At 47.4% G+C, this 22,470-nt stretch overlaps 1 protein-coding gene across 4 annotated transcripts in view; it reads left to right on the top strand.

Annotated features, from left to right (window-relative positions):
- Positions 1-22,470, top strand: part of LOC122237157 — an 86,433-nt gene that overhangs the window by 6,862 nt on the left and 57,101 nt on the right. Inside the window, exon 3 of one of the 4 annotated variants that reach the window (XR_006215370.1) lies at positions 20,759-20,901. The exons of 2 other annotated variants lie outside the window; for them this stretch is intronic. The gene's annotated coding sequence lies outside the window, so the exon portion shown is untranslated. Of the gene's footprint in view, positions 1-1,047; positions 3,074-20,758; positions 20,902-22,470 lie in introns of those variants that run through there. One more of the 4 variants, XR_006215369.1, reaches the window with a different exon arrangement.

Below are 22,470 nucleotides of genomic sequence, written 5' to 3'. Positions count from 1 at the left end.
TATGCAGGAAAGGGGGGTAAGACAACGTGTCTTTAAAAAGATGCCAAGGCTGAGGGTTCAGGTCCCAGTGCCAGTACGAAAAGGGCCACTGTGACCCAGTCTGGATAGAATTGTCACGAGAAGGGCCAGCACTGAGGCCTTCAGCCCTGTTCGTCCCGTGTGGGGCTGCCGTGTAAGATAAGGGATGCCCAGTTAAATTTGAACTTCAAATAAACAAGTTCTTTTTTTCAAATGTTTATTTTTGAGAGAGAGAGTGTGTGCACTCACATGTGAGAGAGAGAGGAGGGGGAGGGACAGAGAGAGGGAGACAGAGGATCCAGACAAAGCAGGCTCCATGCTGATGGCACAGAGCCTGATGCAGGGCTTGAACTCATGAACCGTGAGATCGTGACCTGAGCTGAAGTCAGACACTTAACCCACTGAGCCACCCAGGCGCCCCAGATAATTTCTTAAGTATAAGTATGTTCCAAATATTGCATCAAACATGCTTGTACTAAAACACCTGCTAACTCGGGCACCCCGACCTCCGTGGGGTCACGGCCTGGAGCCGACAGCCTCTGGGTGGCGGAACACGTGCCTCAGTGCTCACCTGAGCTCGGCCCTCCGCCTGCTGCGGGCAGGGTCCCGTCTTCACAAGATGGGTTAAAGGTTCTGGAATGTTCTGTGGAAACACATAACAGCCTTTCCTGCACTGCCTCCTGCTAGCCTCCTAAATAAGATCTCACCAGCCCGCGGCTTCCCTCTGCGTTGGAGGGGGAAGCAAGACCAACGAGCTCCATGCAGTTTCCTCCGAGCCTCGCGATTGGCTTCTTTCCTCTTCCGGTCAGCTAGCCCTCCTCACCCCTCTTCTGCAGAACGCTGGTCCCCCCCCCCACCCCGAACTTGGCCTTTCGCCCCTGCCTGCGAGGGTTAAGGAAGGCAGCTTCCTGAGTCAGCCCAGATCCCTTGGGCCTGGAAGGGTAGAGCGAGATGGGTGCCACACAGTCCTTTATGCTCAAGGAGCTCGAGGGCGCCAGCCATACGCGGGATTCTTCCCCTGTCTTTCAGGGGCAGCCTGTGCAAAGCACCCCCACGGGCAGGAAGGCAGAGATGCCATTGCTGAGTCCTTCGCTGGCGTGAAGAGGAGCAGTGGGCTGTGCAGACGAAAGGCCTTTGGGAGGCAAACATCCTGGGTTCTAGCCTCAGGTTTACCGCCTACCACGAGCGTGAGTTTGGGCAGGGGCTACTGCTCCTTCCTTGGCTCCAGGGTCCAACCCTGTGGGCTTTGGGGGAGGTGAACAGAGCTAACGTGTGTGAGACGCTCAGCCACACAGTCCCTGGCGCCTGGCCGGGCACCGCAGGTGACTGAGGCACAGGTGCCAAAGGTCTGGTCTCCTTGTCGCCGATGAGGCCACAGAGGTCCAGAGAGGCGAAGTCCCAGGGTGGCTTCCACTAACTGGCAGAGCCAGACCTTGACCCTGACCCGCCTTCCTGAAACTCAGCATCAGGTAACGAAATGGCAACCCAGAAGGGTTCTCCGACTTAAAGCTTCTTTAAAAAGCGGAGACTTACTTACAAGACTCATGCATATTCACCAAAGATAATTGAGAAGACGCAGTTTTGCCAAAAGAAGAAAATACAACTCACCACCCGGAGATAGCCACGCCTGATGTGCCACGGCGTGTATTTTAAGACGTTGGGGAGATTTTTAGGAACTTAAAACTGAGAACCCAGTACCGCTGAGGGTTGAAACAGGGTTCTCAACCTCAGCACTGTTGACGTTCTGAGCTGGATGCTTCCTCGTGGGGGTGGGGGGCGGTGTGTGTCCTGCCCACTGGGGCGTTCAGCTGCTTCGCTGAGTCCAGAGAAGCGAAGATGTCTTTAGATGAGGCCAAGAGTCCCCTGGGAGCCCCGATAGGCCCCTTTGAGGATTGCTGGGTTTAGGGGTAGGGATTCTAGGTCAGCCACACCTGGATTTTGGTTCCATCTCAGGAGTCGACGCAGACAAGTTGGTCAAAGACTCTGAGCCCCGCTGTCCTCGTCTGTGAAATAGGCGCATTATCTGCCCTCCTGGCAGGATTGTGAGGCTTCACGGCGACGGCACCCGGGACACAGCGTTCGCTACAAGGGAGCGGCCGTCCGCATCAGCACCCTTGAGGTGGCTGGCTTCTCCCACGAGGCCCGACTTCACAAAACCCCAGACAAATCAACGATAAAATACTCACCTGCGTTAGGAAATCCCTTTACTCCTGGCGACAGGCGTTATGACTCAGAGTATGGCTCTAGGGCCAGCTGGCCTATTTCTGCTTCCTGTGTCTGTCCCCAAACGCTGGTGAACACTCTGGCAAGGGACTGAACGTTTCCGTGCCTCAGTTTCCTCCCCTGTACAGCAAAGGCAATGGTGGTTCCTATCTCACGGGGTCATGAGGAATTGATGAGTCCACCCAATAAGCCGCTGCGTTAATAAGTATGATATTACACACGCCTGGTCCCTGCGACGTGATGGGGGAGGGAAGGGGCACGTTGGGAGAAAACACCAGTGGGGGAGCACCTCTAGGCCGAGCAAACGACTGCGTGTGGCTGTCTCCACCTCTGCTGCTCTCTGGACCCTCGGCATCATTGTCCCTGTGCCTGCAGGCTTGTGAATGACAAGCACCTATCCCTGAGGTCTGGGACACTGGAGTCCACGCCCCGCGGAAATTTCACTTAAAAAAGAAGTCATTGTGTCTTGGGGGCTCCTATGTGGCTCCCCCCGCCTTTTTTTTTTTATAAAGGTTATTACTTTTTTAATCATGGTGAAACATCCATAACATGAACACCCGTAGCCATTTTAGCCACCTTAAGGGTACGTTCGCACTGTTAGGCAACCATCACCGCCGTTTGTCTCCAGAACCTTGTCATCATCTCAAACTGCCACTCTGTCCCCATGAAATAACCAATCCCCGCCTACCCCTCCCCCAGCCTCTGGGAGCCTCAATTCTGCTTTCGGCCTCTGTGAATTCGACCGCGGGCCTCGAATAAGTGGAATCCTGCACTGTTTGTCCACTGTTTCGCTTAGCGCGTCTTCAGGGCTCATCCGTGTGGAAGCCTGTGTCTCCGTTCCCTTCCTTTTTTTTTTTAAAAAAAATTTTTTTTTTCAACGTTTTTTATTTATTTTTTTGGGACAGAGAGAGACAGAGCATGAACGGGGGAGGGGCAGAGAGAGAGGGAGACACAGAATCGGAAACAGGCTCCAGGCTCCGAGCCATCAGCCCAGAGCCTGACGCGGGGCTCGAACTCACAGACCGCGAGATCGTGACCTGGCTGAAGTCGGACGCTTAACCGACTGCGCCACCCAGGCGCCCCTCCCTTCCTTTTTTAAGGCTGCCTAGTGCCCCACTGCACGTGTAGACCACATCCGGTTTATCCGCTCCTTGTCGATGGGTGCTTGGTCGTTTCCACCTTCTGTTGCTGTGAGTGCTGCTGTTGTGAACCTGGCTGTGCAAACACATGTTGGAGTCCCCGCTTTCCATTCTTCTGCGTCTCTATCCAGAAGTCGAGTTGCTGGATCCTATGCTAATGCTACGTTGACCGATTTGAGGGACAGCCGTACTGTCGGCCGCAGTAGCCCCGCCATATTACAATCCCACCAGCAAAGCTTGAGTCATCCAATTTCTCAACATCCTCACCAATACTGTGTTTTAAGCCTTGGATTTTTACACCCTGAGAATAGTGGAGTGTGTGTAAAGGAAGGGACTTTCTTATATAATGCTTTTTTAAAAAAAGTTTATTTATTTTGGGGTGGGTGGGTGGGGAGGGACAGAGAGAGGGAGAGAGAGAGAATCCCAAGCAGGATCCACGCTGTCAGCTCAGAGCCCGACATGGGGCTCGAACCTATGAACTGTGAGATCATGACCTGAGCCGCAACCAGGAATCAGGGGCTCAACCGGCTGAGCCGCCCAGGTGCCCCCATGATGCTTTGTGTTTTAAAGAGCTTCAGACACTTCCGCTGAGCAGTTGCACATTACATGCTCACAACAGCACGGCAAAGTGGACACGGCCGAGGCCACCCATTTCCCTCATGAGTCCCTCCCTCTCGACTTAGTTTTGCATCTAGGGAGAAGCAGAAGAACCATCTCAGAGAGTCTAGAAGATTCCGAACTCTAACTCCAGTCTCTTGTGCTCTTTGGGCCTTTTTCCTTAGAGCTAACGGTTTGCCTTTCACGGGTTGTAACTGAACCCAAGTTCGTACAGCTAAGTCATTCACTGAGACACAGCATGTGCCACAAGGAAGGGTTCGTTGGGGGAAGGTTCATTCCAGAGGCAGCCAAACCAGGAGATGAGAGGGTGAGGCTCAAATCTGCCTCCCTGAAGGAGGAGGGAACAAGGTTCTATCATCAGAGGGGTTGAGATTACATGATTACGTATTAGTGAAAACAGCAGGGAAGTTTGTGACTGTTCATGAGGAAAGCTGGAGTATGCATATCGAGCAAACACACACGTCACGTGCATACCACGTTCACTTTGGGGTGGGGACTTAACATCCAGACGAGGTGAAATCCAGCCCCTGATGTCAACAGGTTATCTCAGGACAGGGAGAAGGGTCTATGGGCATCCTGTCAGAGCTTGTGTTAACTGGATGGGGTCTTGGGCTTGTTATCTCCGGCGAGGAAGGCAAGGCCTTGTTTGTTCCCAGGCTGGAACCAAATCAGTTGACCTTGAGTCAGGTTTCTGCAGAGGTAGCTGCTGGATTAGTTAGTGGGGTCTGAAAAGACACAATAGCCAATTCGGGGTAACAGTTCTCTGAAAAACAAGCTTTAAACTTTTTTCTAATTTCAACCTCATTAACCCTATGGGGCATGGTTTCAATCCCCTTCGAGTTATGATCATTTCTCAGCCTTTTATTTTTTTTATTAGCGAGAGAGAGAGAACATGAGCGGGGGAGAGGAGCAGAGGAGGAGGAGGACGAGGAGAGAGAGAGAGGGAATGAATCTTAAGCAGCCTCCTTGATCAGCATGAAACCTTATGTGGGGCTCAATCCCATGACCATGGGCTCATGACCTGAGCCAAAATCAAGAGTTGGATGCTCAACTGACAGAGCCACCCAGGCACCCCCATTTCTCAGTATTAAAGGAATTATGATGATAAGCCCTCTGGTGACATCCTTATCTCCTCGGGTGAGGTAGGTTTTGAGTAAAGAGTGGTTTTGTAAATCTTAGCTGTAGGCAAAATTCATTCAGTGATTGACATGCCTATGTGTAAGGCTAAGCAGAAGCTTCTAGCCTATAGGTCACAGCAGCAAGGGAGATAGAAGCAACATAGAGCCAGACATGCTGAGTTTTTCCCTGTTACAGGGTCCCTATTCACAACGCCTTGCCTTGATCTTGGGAGACTTTCTACCCGCTTATAGGCACAGAGGCAGCAGGAGGCCATGAAACTTCCTAAGCCAGCTCACCCCTACTGCTCAGGGGCTGTGGACACACCACACGGGTCTTCAGCATGGCCTGGATCACACAACCTCTGTTTGTCTGCAGGATCAGAAAGTGAAGGGAGAGAGGACGCCCTTCATGGAGTTCCCCCCGCCCTCTTCTTGACACGCCCTGGCTTTCGCAGCTGGGAGGCAGATGTTAGAGAAGGCTAACCCTCTATCGCTTCTTTGGTGGACAGGCTCGCACACACAGTCCTCACTCATCTGGCTAGTCTTTCACATCTTTCATGAGATCATTCCGGCAGGATAGTTTGGGACATATACCGTTTTTGGTGATCTGCATTTTTTCCTGTAGGTTTGAATTATTACCATTTGGTGTCATTTCCTTTCAACATGAAAAACTCCCTTTAGCAGTTCAGGTTTGGTTTTGTTTTTTTTTTTTTTTAATGTTTATTTATTTGAGAGAGAAAGAGGGGGGAGGGGAAGAGAGAGAGACAGAGAATCCCAAGTAGGGTCCATGCTGTCCGTGCAGAGCCTGATGCAGGGCCCGATCCCACCAACCATGAGATCATGACCTGAGCTGAAATCAAGAGTCAGATGCTTAACAGACTGAGCCACCCAAGCGCCCCTAGCAGTTCTTATCATACAAGTTTATTGGGGATGAGTTTTCTCAACCTTTGTCTATTTGAAATGTCTTTATTTTGCCTTCCTTTTTGAAGGATAATTTTTTTGATAAAGAATTGTGGGTTGATGGGTCTTTTTTCTTCCAACATTGTAAAGATGTACGTTCCATCCTCTTATGACACTCATTGTTTCTCATGAGAAGTCAGCCGTCATTCATATGATTATCTCTCTATATAATGTTTTTCCCCCCCTCTGGCTGCTTCCAAGATTTTCTCTTTATATTGGAATTTCAGGAATACGATTGTAATATATCTATGTGTAGTTTTCATTGTATTTATCTTGTCTGGGGTATGCCAAGCTTCTTGGACTTGTATGTTAATGTCTTTTAGCAAGTTTGGGAAGTCTTGGGCTTTTTTCTTCCACTATTTTTTCCCCACCTATATTCCCTCTTCTCTTCTTCTAGGCTTCAAATTTCATGTCTATTAGGCCACGTGCTATGGTCGCACAGGTCTTTGAGGTTCTGTTCACTTTTTGTCGATCTTTTGTCTCTCTCTTCTTCAGAGTGGATCATTCCTATTGACTGAGATTTCAATTCAGTGGCTCTTTTGCCTTTAATCTGATGTTATATTCATCTAGTGAAATTTTCATTTTAGGTATTATTTTATTTTCAGCTTTACAATCTATATTTGATATTGTTTTGTTTTGCTTTGGTTTCTATATCTCTACTGAGATTTGTCATCTGTTCATTCCTTATGTACATATTTTCTTTAAATCCTTAAACACATTTATAATAGCTGCCTTAAACTTCTTGTGTGAAATTCTTTCAACACCCAGGATCATTGTCTGTTGGCTTCATTTTTTCTTGATGATAGATCACATTTTTCTGCCTCCTTGCCTGTCTGGTGACTTATGATTAACTGTTGGACATCGTGTATGATATGTTATAAAGATTTTGGATTCTGTTGTGTTCCACTGAAGAGTGATTTTTGTGGTAGCAGGCAGTTAATTTGGATGGACTGATACCCCAAACCATACGTCCCTCATGGTCAACAGGAGCTGAAAATTCTGCTTAGTTCTTTCTATTTCTACCTGATTTTTTTTTTTTTTTTGGCTGTAGTTCCTATGTTCCCTTCCCTCTGAACATATAGTTTATATTCAGCCAATTATTTGGGTGCATTTTATATGCAGATGTTGGGGCTCATTCTAGCTATAGCTCTTTCCCTTCTAGGATTCACTCCCTAAATTTTTGGCTGCTTTTCCAGCCCTGAACTCTGACTTTTGATACTTAAAGCCAGTAAGCTTGCAGCTTGTTGACACTCTGAGCTGCCTGAAGTTTGGTGAGTGCCCTCAGGCAAAAAGTCACAAATGTGCAAATCCCTCACATCCAATTCCCCGCCTTCGAAGGGTAAGGTCTCTTCGACTTTCCACAGATTTCTGGTTGCTCTCCAGAACTTTCAAGTAGTTGTTTTTAAAGATACGTTGTCCAGATGTTATAATTCTGTGTAGGAGAGCTAGTCCAACCAGGCTGCGCTCCCCTTCCTATGACACTGAATAACAATAACAGTGGTCACAACTTGGAGTTTGACGCCCACATGAATAGGTGGACTGTTTCACAAAAATCTGGTTTGGAGGCTGGATTCTTATGTGGCAAGAACCGGTCGGAGTTAAGTGTGACCACCCCTCCACCCCAGATCCCCTTGAAAAGAGCCTGGGTTTTCTAGTTTGCTGCTGTTCCCACCCCTCGCTCTTATCTCCCCCAGACTAAAGCCAATGGTCAATTTCTTCTTATCATCTTCAGTGTGGTTTTGTGGGCTTTTATTTCCAGTCAGAGTGTTTCAGCTTTTCCTCGTAACCCTTCCCGAGCCTGGGCCCAGAGTCATTCTGTAGCCCATTTGCCTATCCTTTCTTTCCGCCGTGACTCTGTGCTCACAGCTGCTTTTTCTCCAGTGTTCCATGCTGCTGAACATTCCTCCGCCACTTCTCCCCTCCTTCCTTCCCCTCCCTCACCCCCTCCAACCCTTCCTTGCTCCAACATTTCCCGAGCATTTATTATGTGCTCGGCACTGTTTTCGGAGCTGGGAACATAGCAAATCATAAAGAGATCTTTGCCTTCGTGGAGCTGATGTGCGAAAGAAGGATGTGACAGTAAACAATTTGTAACATGGTGATAAGTGCTATAGAGAAAGATAAAGCTGAGTAGGGGGATTGACGGAGATGGGGGTGTGCAAATGTCTTAGGCTCTCAGCCTCCCGTTTATCCTGTGCCTGTTCGTGTTTTTCACACTTCAGGCGACAGAAGATGCTTTGTATTGGGTCAGTGCTAGCTTTCAGCTTCTTAGCTATGTGGCTTTGAGAAAGTCACATCCCCACTTCTGTGCCTCAGACATTCTTTTTAATCTGTAACATAGAGGTAAGAACAGTACCTACTTCTCAGAGTTTTTGTGAGTGCTTAACATAGTACCTGGCATATAGTAAATACTCCATAAATATTAGCCATTTTCACTAGACTAAAGATTTACATCAATTAGCACAATGTCTGACACCTCATAGGCAACAAGTAAATAGTGGTACTTACCATTATTTCTCCAATTCTGGATACTGACATCCGGTTAATTGTTTTTCCTTCTGCCGGGCCAGCAGTATCTTGTCTCCCTTGTTGGAGCCAACGGAGAATGGAGAAAATCAGTACCCCAGAAATTGGGTATTCGCAGCGCCATTGGAAGCCACTTGGGGAGAATCCAGTGGGGAGTTCAGGCTGGAGGCAGCTGCTCTTGGGAAGGATTCCACCTCCAGTTGTTACTGATGTGTAAAATCCCAATTTGAGAAGTGACAAAATATCGTGGCAGGACTCCAGGGGCTGGGCCAGTGCTAGAGACCTGATGCCGTTAGGTCAACATTGGAGATGCTTCCAGAAACGACAATTCTCTTCTTTCTCTGGCCAACAACACCTTCTGTGCTCGCCCAGTGTATTCCTGCCAGACCTCCTCCTCCTCTCCCCACCATCTCTGGGTGGGTATTATTTAGCTTGGGCTCATTTTCCCTCCACTCCCTAATGAAGTTTTGATTCGCCTCTATTACAGTCATTTGCCATTTCCCAAATGCTCGAAGAACTCAGGGAAGAAGGTGTCAGAATTTTGCCAGCCCAGCTGGCTTTGATCTGATATCTGTCAGTGCCTGGCACGCTTGGTGGGGCTGCTTTGATTTTCTTTTTTTAAATTTCTGCTGAGGAGCTGGCTTACAGGAAACATTATTAAGAGGAGCTGTCAGGAGGAATGGATCTGTGGCACCAGATTGCTTGTAGGTGGCAGGTACGAGGACTCTGGTCCAGGCTCCCCCGAAGTATAGAAGCGTTTACAAAGTACCACCTGTGGGCCATGACTCAGCCATCTCTCCTGTTGCCATAGCCCCCCAGCCAGGTGTTCGGTTTCCAAGAAAACAAGGCCTTGATCTGTGAATTGGGGACAGTGAAACCTTGGCGTTTCCCTTCCTTGCTGTAACCTTATATTACTTATAGAAAGGTTTGGCTATAAATAACACGGACCTAAATAAGAGTGGGTTAAACCAGGCAAAGGTTTATTTCCCTTTCATGTAGCAGTCCAGAGGGAGGCTGTTCAGTTCTGCTCCAAAACGTCCTCGGAGACTGTGAGTCCCTGTAGCTTGTTGCTTCATTGTGCTTGGTGTCCATTTTCCAAGATCACCTCATTGCTCAAGAGGGCTGTTGAAGCTCCTGCCATCATGGCTACGTTCCAGCCAACAGAAAGGAGAAAGAGCAAGAGTCTTGAAGGACTTCTCCCGGTAGTTGCACACATTTCTTCCATTCCCATGCCACCTGGCCACCACATAGTCACACGGCTATGCCTGGCTGCAAGAGAGGCTGGGAGGTGTAGTCTCCATCCCTATCAGCCATGTTCTCAGCTGTAAGAAAGAAAGGAAAATGATCACTTGGAGAAAACCAGCGGGCTGTTTGGGAAAGAGCGACTCTGCCACGGAGCACGTTGCTGAATGCATCCGACGACCTGTGTTTGCATTTCAACCTGCCACTTGCCCCGTCCCCAGTTTCCTCACCTGTAAAGTGAGGATGGTAATTACCTCACGGTTTGTGAAGATAAAGTGATACGTGGTGTTGGAAGATGCTTTCCAAAGCTCTCAAAACATCTGCGAACGCTGGGATCTGCTGTGCAAGTTCATTTCTGGTGCTGATAATATGTGGAGGCCTTTGTATGAAAAAATATTCACCTGTCTGCAGGTCCGCACTTGCCTGGGTCTGGCAGGCTGGACTTGGTAGCTTCTGTGTGGCTGGTTGGCCAGAGAAATCATTTGTCAGGTGCCCGGGACCTGTTAGTGCCTGCTGTGGTGTCAGGAAGTCCGGATGGGGCATGACGAGAAGTTCTAGAATGTGATACAGTTGGTGCATAAGTTGATTTTTAGATAGAACCCTTAAAACTTTTGTTAAGAACAATATGCTTATTTTAATACGTCATTAGGGAAAAAAAAAAGAACTTGACCATCAAAGCTGGTACTTTCAAATAGACATTATGGCTAGGACAAGCCTGAGTTTTTATAAAGTGAGTTTAAAGAAAAATCAAGTAAATAATAATTTAAGCGGTACTTGTCTTTGGCAGAAACTCAGTTGAGAATTGCGTCTCTGGCCAACACCTAGATTTCATTCTGGCAAGATCCTGAGCAGAGGACCTGGGAATCCTTTTCTGGACTCCTGGCATGCAGATGGAGACTGTGACATAACGTTTGTGTTGTTTTAAGCTGCTAAGTTGTGATGATTTGTTATGCAGCCGGAGAAAACAAACACACGTGGTTAGAGACGAAGACATCAGAAGTGCCATCAACCCAGACAAGTTTCTTAAACTGGTTCCTCATTTGGACCCTGGTGACAGGAATACGTGCTTGTAGAGTTCCTGGAGGAACAATGAGGAAACACATGTGAGTTCCTACCTAACATGAGGGAAATATTGAGGTTAATAACTGTCAATTAGAACTCTGGGCTATAGGATCAGTTCCCCTAAGGGTCACATTTGCCCAGTTCCGTGACCCCAGAGACGGGCGAACGTTGGCAGATCTCAATAAAGCTTTAGACCACACATTCTGGCAGAACTTTCTTTATGCCCTAGTCATTTAGTTTCTTGAGCCTTGATCCTCTCCAACCATGAGCAAAAGGGTCTGAACTTTGAACTTGGACCTAAGTCTGATGAGACAGCTGAGCATGTAAAATTCTGGGCACCCCACTATCTTTACCAGGGAAAAATCAGAGGCAGATGCTCTGGGGTGTGGGGTCAGAAGCCAGGACACTTAGGGGACAAGGCCGTGTTGAGCTTCCTGATGAACCTTTCTGTTAGGGTCTGGGGGTGAAATGCTCTGCCCAGAAGTCGAGTGGGACAGCAACTCACAGGATCCCAGATCAAAAGCCTTTTCAGAATGCACCAGAAATGAATTCTTAACAAGGAGAGGGTGCCGGTGAGAATAGTCTTCATCCTATTTGAATTTTCCCAAATGGGAAGATTTCACTGATATTCTAAGGCAATTTTACTGGAGATAAGAAATCGCCTGGGTCACATTTTTTAAAAACATTCCCAGATCTTCCAGCCCGCACCCGGAGAGTTGGATTCAGAAGTCTCAAGCGGTCTCTAGCCGAATGCATTTTTATCAAGCCCCCCAGGGCATTATAGTGCATGCAGGTATTTGGGGAATGCAGGTGCCCTGACAGTTTTCTGGGAAAGTAAATCCTGATTTGCAACGTTTGCAAATTTCTTAGATGTAAATGCTCTTATGGTGGCTGACAGCGTTGACCATGGAGAAGAAATACACTAGCATATCATGACGTAGTATTTCCACCGGACAGGTACGACAGGCATCAAGACCTCAAGAGCACAGAAGTACAGAAGTTAGGGCTGCCTGGGTGGCTCAGTCAGTTAAGCGTCTGAGAATCTGCTTCGGATTCTGTGTGTCCCTCTGTCCCTCCCCCGCTCGCACTCTGTCTCTCTCCGAAAAATAAATACACATTAAAAACAATTTTTTTGAAGTACAATAGTTAAATGTAGTAAAATAATTATCAAGTGATGTGTTTTGAGTATTTATTACCTTTTTCAAATTTAATTTTGAGTTTATATAATATAATGGTTAATAGTAGATCTGTTTACCAACTGGCTCACAAAATTCCTGAAAACTTAACGATAGGGCTTTGCAAGCCAGGGCAGGGCAACTCCAATCAACAACTGAGCTGGGGGATGCTGATTTGATTTTAGGCCCATTACGTGATTCCTGGGGGTAGAGTCTGGGCAGTTTAGCTCTAAAAGCTCCCCATGTGATTCTGATGTTGGTACAGGGCTGAGAACCACTGACTTAAACCCTCAGTACTCCGTGGTCTGTGGACATCGACACAGTATCAGCATCACCTGGGGGCTTATAAGAAATGCAGGCTCTCAGGCCCTACCTGCTGAACCAGAACCTGTATTTCTTTCTTTTTTAACATTTATTTATTTTTGAGAGACAGTGCGAGACAGAGCATGAGCGGGGGAGGAGCAAAGAGAGAGAGAGAGGGACAGAATCCATTGCAGGCTCCAGGCTCCAAGCTGTCAGCCCAGAGCCTGATGTGGGGCTCAAACCCACAGACCGTGAGATCATGACCTGAGCCGAAGTCAGACCCTTAAGTGACTGAGCCCCCCAGGCACCCCGAACCTGCATTTCAATAAGATCTCAGCTAATTCTTACCCACAGTAAAGGTAAAGAATTTGGGGTTCCCCAAAACGCACCAGCTTGTGACAGTGACACGGATGTGCTTTAAAATGAAGATCCCTGGGCTCATCGCCAGAGGCCCCCACTCAGTAGATCTGGGGCTCCAGGGATCCCTACTGGGGAGATCCCCATGCACTTCGGGCTCAGGGATCGTGCTGCAGAGAATTTAATTCAGATATAGTCCTACAGGGTAGAAGGGAAATCCTAGCAAGAGAGAAAGATGGAGATTCTTCCATCTGTATCTGGTAAATATCACTTGGTAAAGAACGAGAACAAAAGGACACCGTGGAGAGCATGTCATGATTGAGGAGGCCAGGAGGACACGCGGCTAACGAGGTCACACGCCTGGCTCACGAGGATACTCGATCAGCGTCATTCTTCGCTTAGAACTGCGCATGTGGGGGCTGGGGGTGGACTTTGGAGTTAGAGGGCAGGCCCCTCACCCAGGAGCAGTTTCCTGGCTTCCTTGTGCCTCAGTCTGGTCTTCTGTGAAATGGGGATGACTGTTCCTCCCTTCACAGGGTGACTCTGAGGAACAAAATAACGCATTCAGAGGGCGAGGCAGCCCCATAGTCCCCGCCGGTGACAGCTGCGACCGACAGGAAATCTCGTGCATGTGCGTGCACACATCAGGGCACACGTGGGTGGTCCTCGCCATGGGTGTGCAAGAAGACACGGCTAGGAGGGTAGCAAGAGGCCCGTGCTGGCTGACCGAGCTTCATGCCAAGTTCAAGGGCAACTGGAACGGCCAGGGGTAGTGGTAGGAGTCTAGTTAATGAGAAAGGCCAGGAGCTAAATAGCACAGCTGTGGGGCATGAGATCGGAGAGGCCGAAGCCTTAGCTTACAAAGACGGAAAGGTACAGGAGCCCATGACCATGCGGTGCTGGGTGGAGGGACGGAGGTCGCAGGGACCACTGATCCACTGGGTCTGGACGGAAACACCCCCAGGACGGAGGCTGGACACAGGCTATTTCCTTTACATTTGTCTTTTCAGTAAAGATAAGCCATAAGTCACCGGCCGGAGCACTTCCCAGCTAGAAAGTCAACAGATAACAGGGACTGTAGTTAAAGATGCAGAAGGTCTGGAACTAAGAAACCCGGCGCCTTCCCAGGCTCCTCCCTGGGCTCCTCCCTCTGGCTCCCCAAAGAACTTAGGAGATACCACCTTGCAGCTTTAACCATTACTTTTGCGAGACACACAGGAAAAGTCCCCGTCCTGGCCGAGCGGATGTGAAGCTGTTTGCAGAAGGGTGTGTCTGGGAATAAGAGGCAGGAAAGTGCCCGGTGCCACAGGGAGTTTAGGGCCGATGTTCATAGACTCCGACTGGAAGGTGTTCCTTATGTCCAAGTCCCTGAGCCCTATGAGCTGCTCCTCTTCGCCTGCAGGGATTTGCAAGGAGAATGGCCTCTTGTTGGACCAGGTCCAGCCCCACGTGGATTTGTGCACAGTCAGTAGGAGTGGGGCTGGGTGAACGGCCGTGCATCTCTCACTTGCTTGATTGGTACAGGTTCACCGCTCCTGTGCCATCTCCTCCTGACACGGCACTTCATCAGGGTCGATGATCGGAGCATCTGTTGATTCATCCAGACATTTGTGGGGTACCTGCTCTGTGCCAGGACGGATCCAGCCTGAAATACAGAGCTTATTCCTTCTCTCTCTCTCTCTCTCTCTCTCTCTCTCATAGCGTTTTGTACTTGCTATGTAATGTCGTTCTAAGTAAAGCAAAATTGAATTCTAAATAATTAGTGTGATTTTGATTGTTCACCTTTATATTGTGCAGTGCCTGTTTAGAATGCAGGTATAAGCATTTAATTCATTTGTGCAATTACCAAAATTACAGTTTGTGCTCTATAGCTTATACCTGGATAGATGTTTTGTTCATGCCCCAAGACTGGGAACCTGCACAAAATGAACTTAACTGCTTTAAAAAAAAAAAAAAAATTTTTTTAGCGTTTATTTTTGAGAGAGAGAGAGACAGGCAGAGCGTGAGCAGGGGAGGGACAGAGAGAGAGGGACATACAAACCAAAGCGGGCTCCAGGCTCTGAGCTGTCAGCGCAGAGCCTGATGTGGGGCTCGAACTCACGAACCGTGAGGTCATGACCTGAGCCAAAGTCGGCTGCTTAACCGGCTGAGCCACCCAGGTGCCCCGACTGCTTTTCTTTTTTTTTTTTTTTTAATATTTATTTATTTTTGAGAGAGAGAGAGAGAGAGAGACAGAGTGTGAGTTGGGGAGGGGCAGAGAGAGAGGGAGACGCAGAATCCGAAGCAGGCTCCAGGCTCTGAGCCGTCAGCATGGAGCCCGATGCGGGGCTCGCACCCATGAACCGTGAGATCGTGACCTGAGCCGAAGTCTGACACTTAACCGACTGAGCCACCCAGGCGCCCCCAAACTCAACTGCTCTTACTTCGCTTCTTGATCCGGGCACATTGTGCCAACACTGTCTGCCTCCATTTCACTGGTGAGTAAGGAAGGGCAGAAAGGAGGTGGGGCGGTGGGTGATCTCCTCTTTCCTTTTCCTTCCGCGGCATCTTCTTCAGCGCAAACGGTTGGCTAACACGAGAGTTCTCAGACACACGGAGACGGGGACGGTAGGGCTCCCGGATTGTTCAGGTTTCTTGGAGTGTCATTGTGTTCTTTCTGGGTTCGAAGCAAGTTTCTCCCCAGCTTCACGGAGGTGTAATTGGCAAATGAAACCGTCTGTGTTTAAAGTGTGCAGCGAGATGATTTGATAGACGTATAGGTTGTGAAATGATCACCACAGCTGAGTTAATTAACACATCTGTCACCTTGCATGGTTATTTATTTTTCTTTTTTGGCGGAAGCTCTCTTAGCCTAGTTCAGGTACACAGCCGTGAAGCAGGCTCCTTCTCGGGCTTACTGCTTAGATGCAGCCCGTACCTTGTGCTCACTTTGGGCCTCACCGATCCACTGTGCATCCTGAGTCTGCTGCAAGCCTGTGTCCAAGGCGCATTTTGAATCCTCTGCGTGAAGAAGGAGGGGGCACACGGATTGCGTGTTATCTCCTCTGCCTGTGCACATGCTCCGTTGTCCCGTCAGACTCCACTTAGAAGTCATAAAGTCAGTGATCAGATGGTTAAGAGTATTTAGAAGGGGGCAGCAAATTGAAGCAAGTGTGGGGGACTTCTGATCGCAGGGTCTGTGTGACTGCGCAGGTCACATGCCCTTGAAGGTGGCCCTGGCTGGGCGCTGCCCCAGGCACCGCGAAAGGTGGTGAAATAGACCAGGGCTCTCCTTTAGGGGCCTCACATGCTAATGAGGCAGTCAACACAGCATGTTTGAGGGACAGAGAGGCGGCTTGGGGGCCAGGGAACTGCAGGGTAACAGCAGAATGACAAAGCCCTAATGAATGAGGGCAGTGCTTTGGAGTCAGATGGTCCTGAGTTCAAGTCCCGGCTCCATCACCACAGGGACCATGACCTTGGGGAGGTTACATACCTTCTCTGAGCCCTCGCCTTCCACATTTGCACAATGAAGACAAAAACCAAAACTATGCTCTGCTTACCACTTGGGGTTGTTGTGAGAATTGATGAGAGAGCGTACTTGGAAATTTCTTGCACGCTCTAGGTCGTTATAGAATCGTAAGGAGTTAGCAAGAGAGAAAGGGGTCAGATGAATAGAAGCACCATGGGAACTGGGAAGGGGGGTGGGCATAACTTACATCAGGGGCTTTTCAATGGGCCGACAGCGTCCAGGTTACAAACTGAAATGGAAAAGATCTCACGTACAGCAGGATCTGGACCTCTGAAAGGCCTGGGAATAAATCAAACAGGCAACTGAAGGACCTTGTGCAGAGGGCGCCCTCATGTCCCGGGGAAGACACGGAAGGGGAGGGCACACCCAGAGGCCTGCTCTGCTCCCGGATGGGGAGAATCAGTAGAACAACTATGACCATTTCCCCCAAATGAAACCCTGATCAGTTTGTGGACAATAACAAGTCAACATGCGACCTGGCTAAGAAATCTTGAAAAAAGGAAGTGAAGGAAGGAAGATACAATTTCAAATATCGAAACCAAACCCAAACCAACAAAAGCAACCCACGAGGCAAGGACACTGTAAGTGGCCTGGTCGTGGCTGAGGAAGGGACCAGAGTGAGAGCTCATGTAGGCTCGTGGGAGCTTAGGGCACGCTCACAGTGGCACCCACAGCGAGGGGAGGAACCAATAGCTTGCATTTGTCGTGCACTATGCTAGGTGTTTTCCTGTACTCTCACTTAATCCTCTGGACAGCCTGAAGAAGGACGTGCTGGTGTCATTCCCGTTGGACACGTGAGAATTCTGAGGCACAGAGGTTAGGAGACACCCCTGAAGTCCCGTAGCCGGTGATGGGTGGAGACGTTTTCTAGCCGAGACGGTCCAGCTCCAGAGCTCATGGTCTCGACCACCAAACTGGTGTTCAGTAAATGGTGCCAGAATACTTGAGATCTCAGCTGGGGAGAAAGAGAGATTGCCCACCTCATACCATATATCCCCTTACCACCGCCCCCCCCCCGCCCCCAAAACGTTCCAGTCTTAAACATATTAAAACACAAAAGTAGTAAACAATTTAGAAAGTATTCATATAGTTTGGGGTTGGGGAAGCCCATTTTAAAAGCCACAAAATCCCTTAGGGCGCCTGGGTGGCTCAGTCACTTGAGTGTCCGACTTCAGCTCAGGTCATGATCTCGTGGTTCATGAGTTCGAGCCCTGCAGTCGGGCTCCATGCTGACAGCTTGGAGCCTGGAACCTGCTTTGGGGTCTGTGCCTCCCTGTCTCTTTGCCTCTCCCCTGCTTGCACTCTCTCTCAAAAATAAATAAACATTAAAAAATTAAAAAAATAAATAAAAGCCACAAAGCCCCAAATCATAAACAATTGACTTTTAAACTTCTCTATGGGAAAAGACATGAGCATCCAGTTAGAGGAAAATTGTAGATCTGGGAAATATTTGTTCTCTAACTGACAAGTTTCAATATCTTCAAAATGAAACCCTCTTACAAATTTATAAGGAAAAGTCAAACCCCACTACAGAAAAATGAGCACACGTCCTACAACAGGCAATCCACAGAATTATAAATGATCATGAAACATGGGGAAAGATGTTTTATCTCAAATAAAATATATCTGTTTTACCTCAGATTGCCAACAATTGGGAGAGAGACAGAAGGGGAGAGAGAGAGAGAGGGAGAGGGAGAGGGAGAATGGCATTAGCCGTATTAGTGAGGGCTTGGGTAAACAGAGTCTTAAGTTTTTGGCGGGAGCGCTATTCCCTCTGTCTGGAATGTTCTCCTCCCTCATATCTATCACCTCACTTCCTTCACCTCTCAGAGAAGTTTCCTCACTATATCTAAAATGGTCCCCACTCGAAAATGGGTGATGGGCACTGAGGAGGGCACTTGTCGGGATGAGCACTGGGTGTTGTATGTAAGCCAATTTGACAATAAACTATATTTAAAAAATAATAAAATGGTCCCCACTCATTCTTCCCTATTCCATCCCTTTCCCTGCTTGATTTTCCTGTATCTCTTGTCATGTGACACATCATAGCTTTTGTATCTGTTGATTACCTAGCTTCCTTCTTGAGACTGTAAGCTCCCCAAGGGCGGGGACTTTGTCTTGTTCACAGCTATATTCCCAGCACCTAGAAAAGAGACTAGTGCATAGAAGATGCTCAGTTAATATTTGAATGCATCGGGAAGAATGGAGGTATGTCGGTGCAATTTTTCTGGAGGACGGTTTTATCAGTCTCATCACCTTAAAATGCACACGTCATTTTGCCTTACCGAATTTACAAAAATTTTAGAATTTCTCACAGGAGATACAGAAATACAGAAATTTTCACAAAGAGGCAACACGTGTGCGTGTTTACGGTCTTGTGTGGAAATGACCTGTAAGAAAGATGTGCTTGAATAAACTCAGGGTGCATTCATACAAGAGAACATTCAGCTTTTAAAAAGAATGAATTAGCTTTGGGTATGGCTGTAGATGTGAGTAGATTTAGTATAGACACGGATATGAGTATGGATACGGATGCAGTGTCCTCAATAAATGGAGAAAGCTTACTCTAGAGTGTGTTCCGTTCTATAAAAGGGGAATTGGTGCATTTACAACTGGGTAGAAATGTAGAAAAAAGTCTCGTAGGGCATATAGCAAGTTGTAACCAGTGTTTGCCTTTGACAGATGGGTGGGAAACCCTCACTTTAAATTTGTCTGCATGTGGGGCGCCTGGGTGGCTCCGTTGGTTAAGTGTCTGACTTTAGCTCAGGTCATGATCTCACAGTTTGTGAGTTTGAGCCCCACATTGGGCTCTGTGCTGACAGCTCAGAGCCTGGAGCTTGCTTCGGATTCTGTGTTTCCCTCTCTCTGCTCCTCCCCTGCTTGTGCTCTGTCTCTCTCTCTCTCTCTCTCTCTCTCTCTCCCTCAAAAATAAATAAACATTAAATAAAATTTAAATTTGTCCATGTGTTTGATTTAAATTTTTAAATTCAATGAACATGTTTCACTTTTTAACTTTTTATTTTGAATTCATTACAGACTTACAAGCATGTGTGATTTCTGTAATTAAAAAATGCAAATGAGGAGCGCCTGGGTGGCTGAGTCGGTTCAGCGTCTGACTTCGGCTCAGGTCATGATCTTGCAGCTTGTGAGTTCGAGCCCCACGTCAGGCTCTGTGCTGACAGCTCGGAGCCTGGAGCCTGCTTCGGATTCTGTGTCTCCTATCTCTGCCCCTCCCCCACTCGAGCTCTGTCTCTATCAAAAATAAATAAATGTAAATAAAAAAAATTAAATGCAGATGGATAAGGGAAGAGGTGGGATAGAAATGGAACGGGCTGTGACTCTATTTGAGCAACAGAGACTTGACCTTGTTTTTAAGAAGAGGAGGGTTCTAGAAATTACAGCCAGGTCTGGTCGGTATCGGACATCACCCCCACTCCCCCTCTCTAGCAGTTGCCACTGGGCGCCTGCAGGATCCTTCATCTGGGGTGTGGGGCTGGAGACAAAAGCAAGGACCACTGGTGTGTTTGCTCCTGACTTGGGTCAGTGCTTAACAAACAGGACGAGTGTGCGTCCTTGTGTCTGTGCACTCCCTAACTCTCCTGCTTGCCTTGTGTTTCTTTGCACCCCGAGAACCCAGCATGGTTTTCTGAATCGAAGGGCCACTGTAGTCAACAGATGTTGGTGGATGATTGTGATGTGGGTCCAAACGAGTCCTTTAAAAAAATGCTTCCAAGTTAGAGATGTACGTTCAAGTTTTTATTTTGGCTCAGGTTTACATGTGACGCCCCAAATGAAGTAGCTCTGTGCCAAATTATTGTAAGTAAGACTCACGCTGTAGGAGTGGAATGTGTGTATACAGTCTGTATATTGGGCCACGTCTGGGGCAGAACCGAATCATTCATTCAGCAAATATTGATCGTTTGATCGATTGATCGATGGATCTGTCCCAGGCGCTGTTCTCCACTTTGCAAATATAGCGGAGAACAGGAGAGAGAATGTCTGCCCTCAACGAGATTGCCCTCTCGCGGTGTGGGGGGGCTGAAGAACAAGTAAAGTAAAGGCCTCGTTTCATAAATTCTCAGTTGTGATCCCCTCCCCATGTTAATACCTCGGAAACCGGGATACATTGTATTTTGCAGTCAATGGAACTGCTCTCCCGTGCTTGCTCTCGGGGGAGACAGCTGTCATATGTGGTTGTCATTGTATGTTCATACATAAACATCATCATAGCTGTTCTGATGGCTGTCCCTTCTGCCGAGTTATGTGCACCGTTGGAACGACATGTGCTGAGCTTAATCTCCATTTAAAATATCGTAACATTCCAAAAAAAAAAAAAATAAAAAAAAAAAATAAAATATCGTAACATCACATTCTGTTGGATTCAGCGTCTCTATTACGTATGCAAAAGGGTATGAGAAGAGACCAACAGGGTATTCGATGTGAGTTGAGTGACACAAACAGACATCACTTGGAGTGATAATTGTAATTCCATTTTTTATTATAAAGCAATACCCAAGAGCTTCATGGACGTAAACAAGGGAAATACTCAAGGAAAGTGCAACAGTATTGCAGCTGGTCACTGAAATTAACCAGGGACCTCCTACCATGTGCCCGTCAGCACTAGCAAAGACAGAGGAAGTGACCAAATATCCCCGGAAAGAGGAAAGAAATTTTACGTTTTTTATTATTTTTTATTACAAAAAATTTAAGGTATGTATGTATGTATTTGTTTATTTTGAGACTGAGAGAGAGAATCCCAAGCGGGCTGCATGCTGTCAGTGCAGACCCTGACATGGGGCTCGATCCCATGACCCCGGGATCATGACCTGAGCCAAAATCAAGAGTCAGATGCTTAACCGACTGAGCCACCCGGCGCCCCAGGGGAAAGACATGTTAAAACGTTGAGAGGCTGGTGTCACTGATTTTTGTAACAGATTCAGGACTAGTATTAAAGCATCATGCCATTTAATTGGCAACATTTTTTTTTTTCATTTTTAGTGGTGCCTAAAATAATGCTGTGTCTCAGAGCAAATAGGATCTTGGATGCAATGAAAAATGGTGGTGTGACAGATGGCGATGGGGACACAACAGAATTCCTTGTGTAAGGGGTAAGGAGTTGGGGATATTGTGATTTTAAAGATGTGATTGGGGGAGCTTGGGTGGCACAGTCTGTTAAGTGTCTGATTGTTGATGTTGGCTCAGATCCCGATCTCAAAGTGTGTGGGGTTCGAGCCCCTCATCAGGCTGTGAGCCGATGGTGCAGAGCCTGCTTGGGATTCTGTCTCTCCTTCTCTCTTCCCCTCCCCTGCTTGTGCGCTGTCTCTCTCTCAAAATAAATAAATAAAGTTAAAACATTAAAATAAAGGCCTGGTCACAGAAGACCTCATTATCATTGTAACTGGTGTGTGATTGTTATTACAATGTTAAGGCCAAAGGCTGTGCCTTGTAGAGAATTTTGCTGCTCAGGAGTGTGATCTGTGGACCCGTCATGATAATTTTAGAGAAGGTTGATGCTAACTTTGAATGCAATGAATGCGAATGAAAGTTCTTTGGAACATGGAAGAATACTTGCTTTGGGGAAATTGGTCTGAAAAAGAAGATGTCTTTGATCCACACTCCGTTGAATTGTTATATTAATTCCCAGTTTGTCCAGCCCACCTACACATCTGACGATCTCCGCAAAGTTTCACTGACCACACAGTTTTTCCATATGTTAGGTTTATGTATTTGATGTTTGTAAAGGCATTTATTTACTTTGTATATTTTCTTTTATTTTCATAGTCTGCCTGTAACATTTGTGACTTTTGACCATTGTTCAATCTTAATTAAATCTTAAGATGGAGGTTGTCTATAAACATACTATGTAGATAATACGGCACCTTAACATTATTTGGTATTTTTTCCCATGTTTTATTATTATTAAAAATTTTTTTAAACATTTATTTTTGAGGGGGGGGGAGGGACAGAGAGAGAGACCCACACAGAATCTGAAGCAAGCTCCAGGCTCTGAGCTGTCAGCACAGAGCCCGATGTGGGGCTCAAACCCATGAACTATGAGATTACGACCTGAGCTGAATTTGGAGGCTTAACCAACTGAGCCACCCAGGCGCCCCTCCCCCATATGATTTTAAAGCAAATATCAGGCATCATACGATTTCCTTAAGTATCTCTAAAAGATAAGGACTTTCAGAAAAAACAAAAACATAACCACAATACCA

This window comes from Panthera tigris, chromosome A3 (genome assembly GCF_018350195.1).
Source record: "Panthera tigris isolate Pti1 chromosome A3, P.tigris_Pti1_mat1.1, whole genome shotgun sequence".
Taxonomy (NCBI): domain Eukaryota; kingdom Metazoa; phylum Chordata; class Mammalia; order Carnivora; family Felidae; genus Panthera; species Panthera tigris.
Note: the sequence above shows the minus strand (reverse complement) of the source record. Positions and strands in the feature narration are given on the sequence as shown.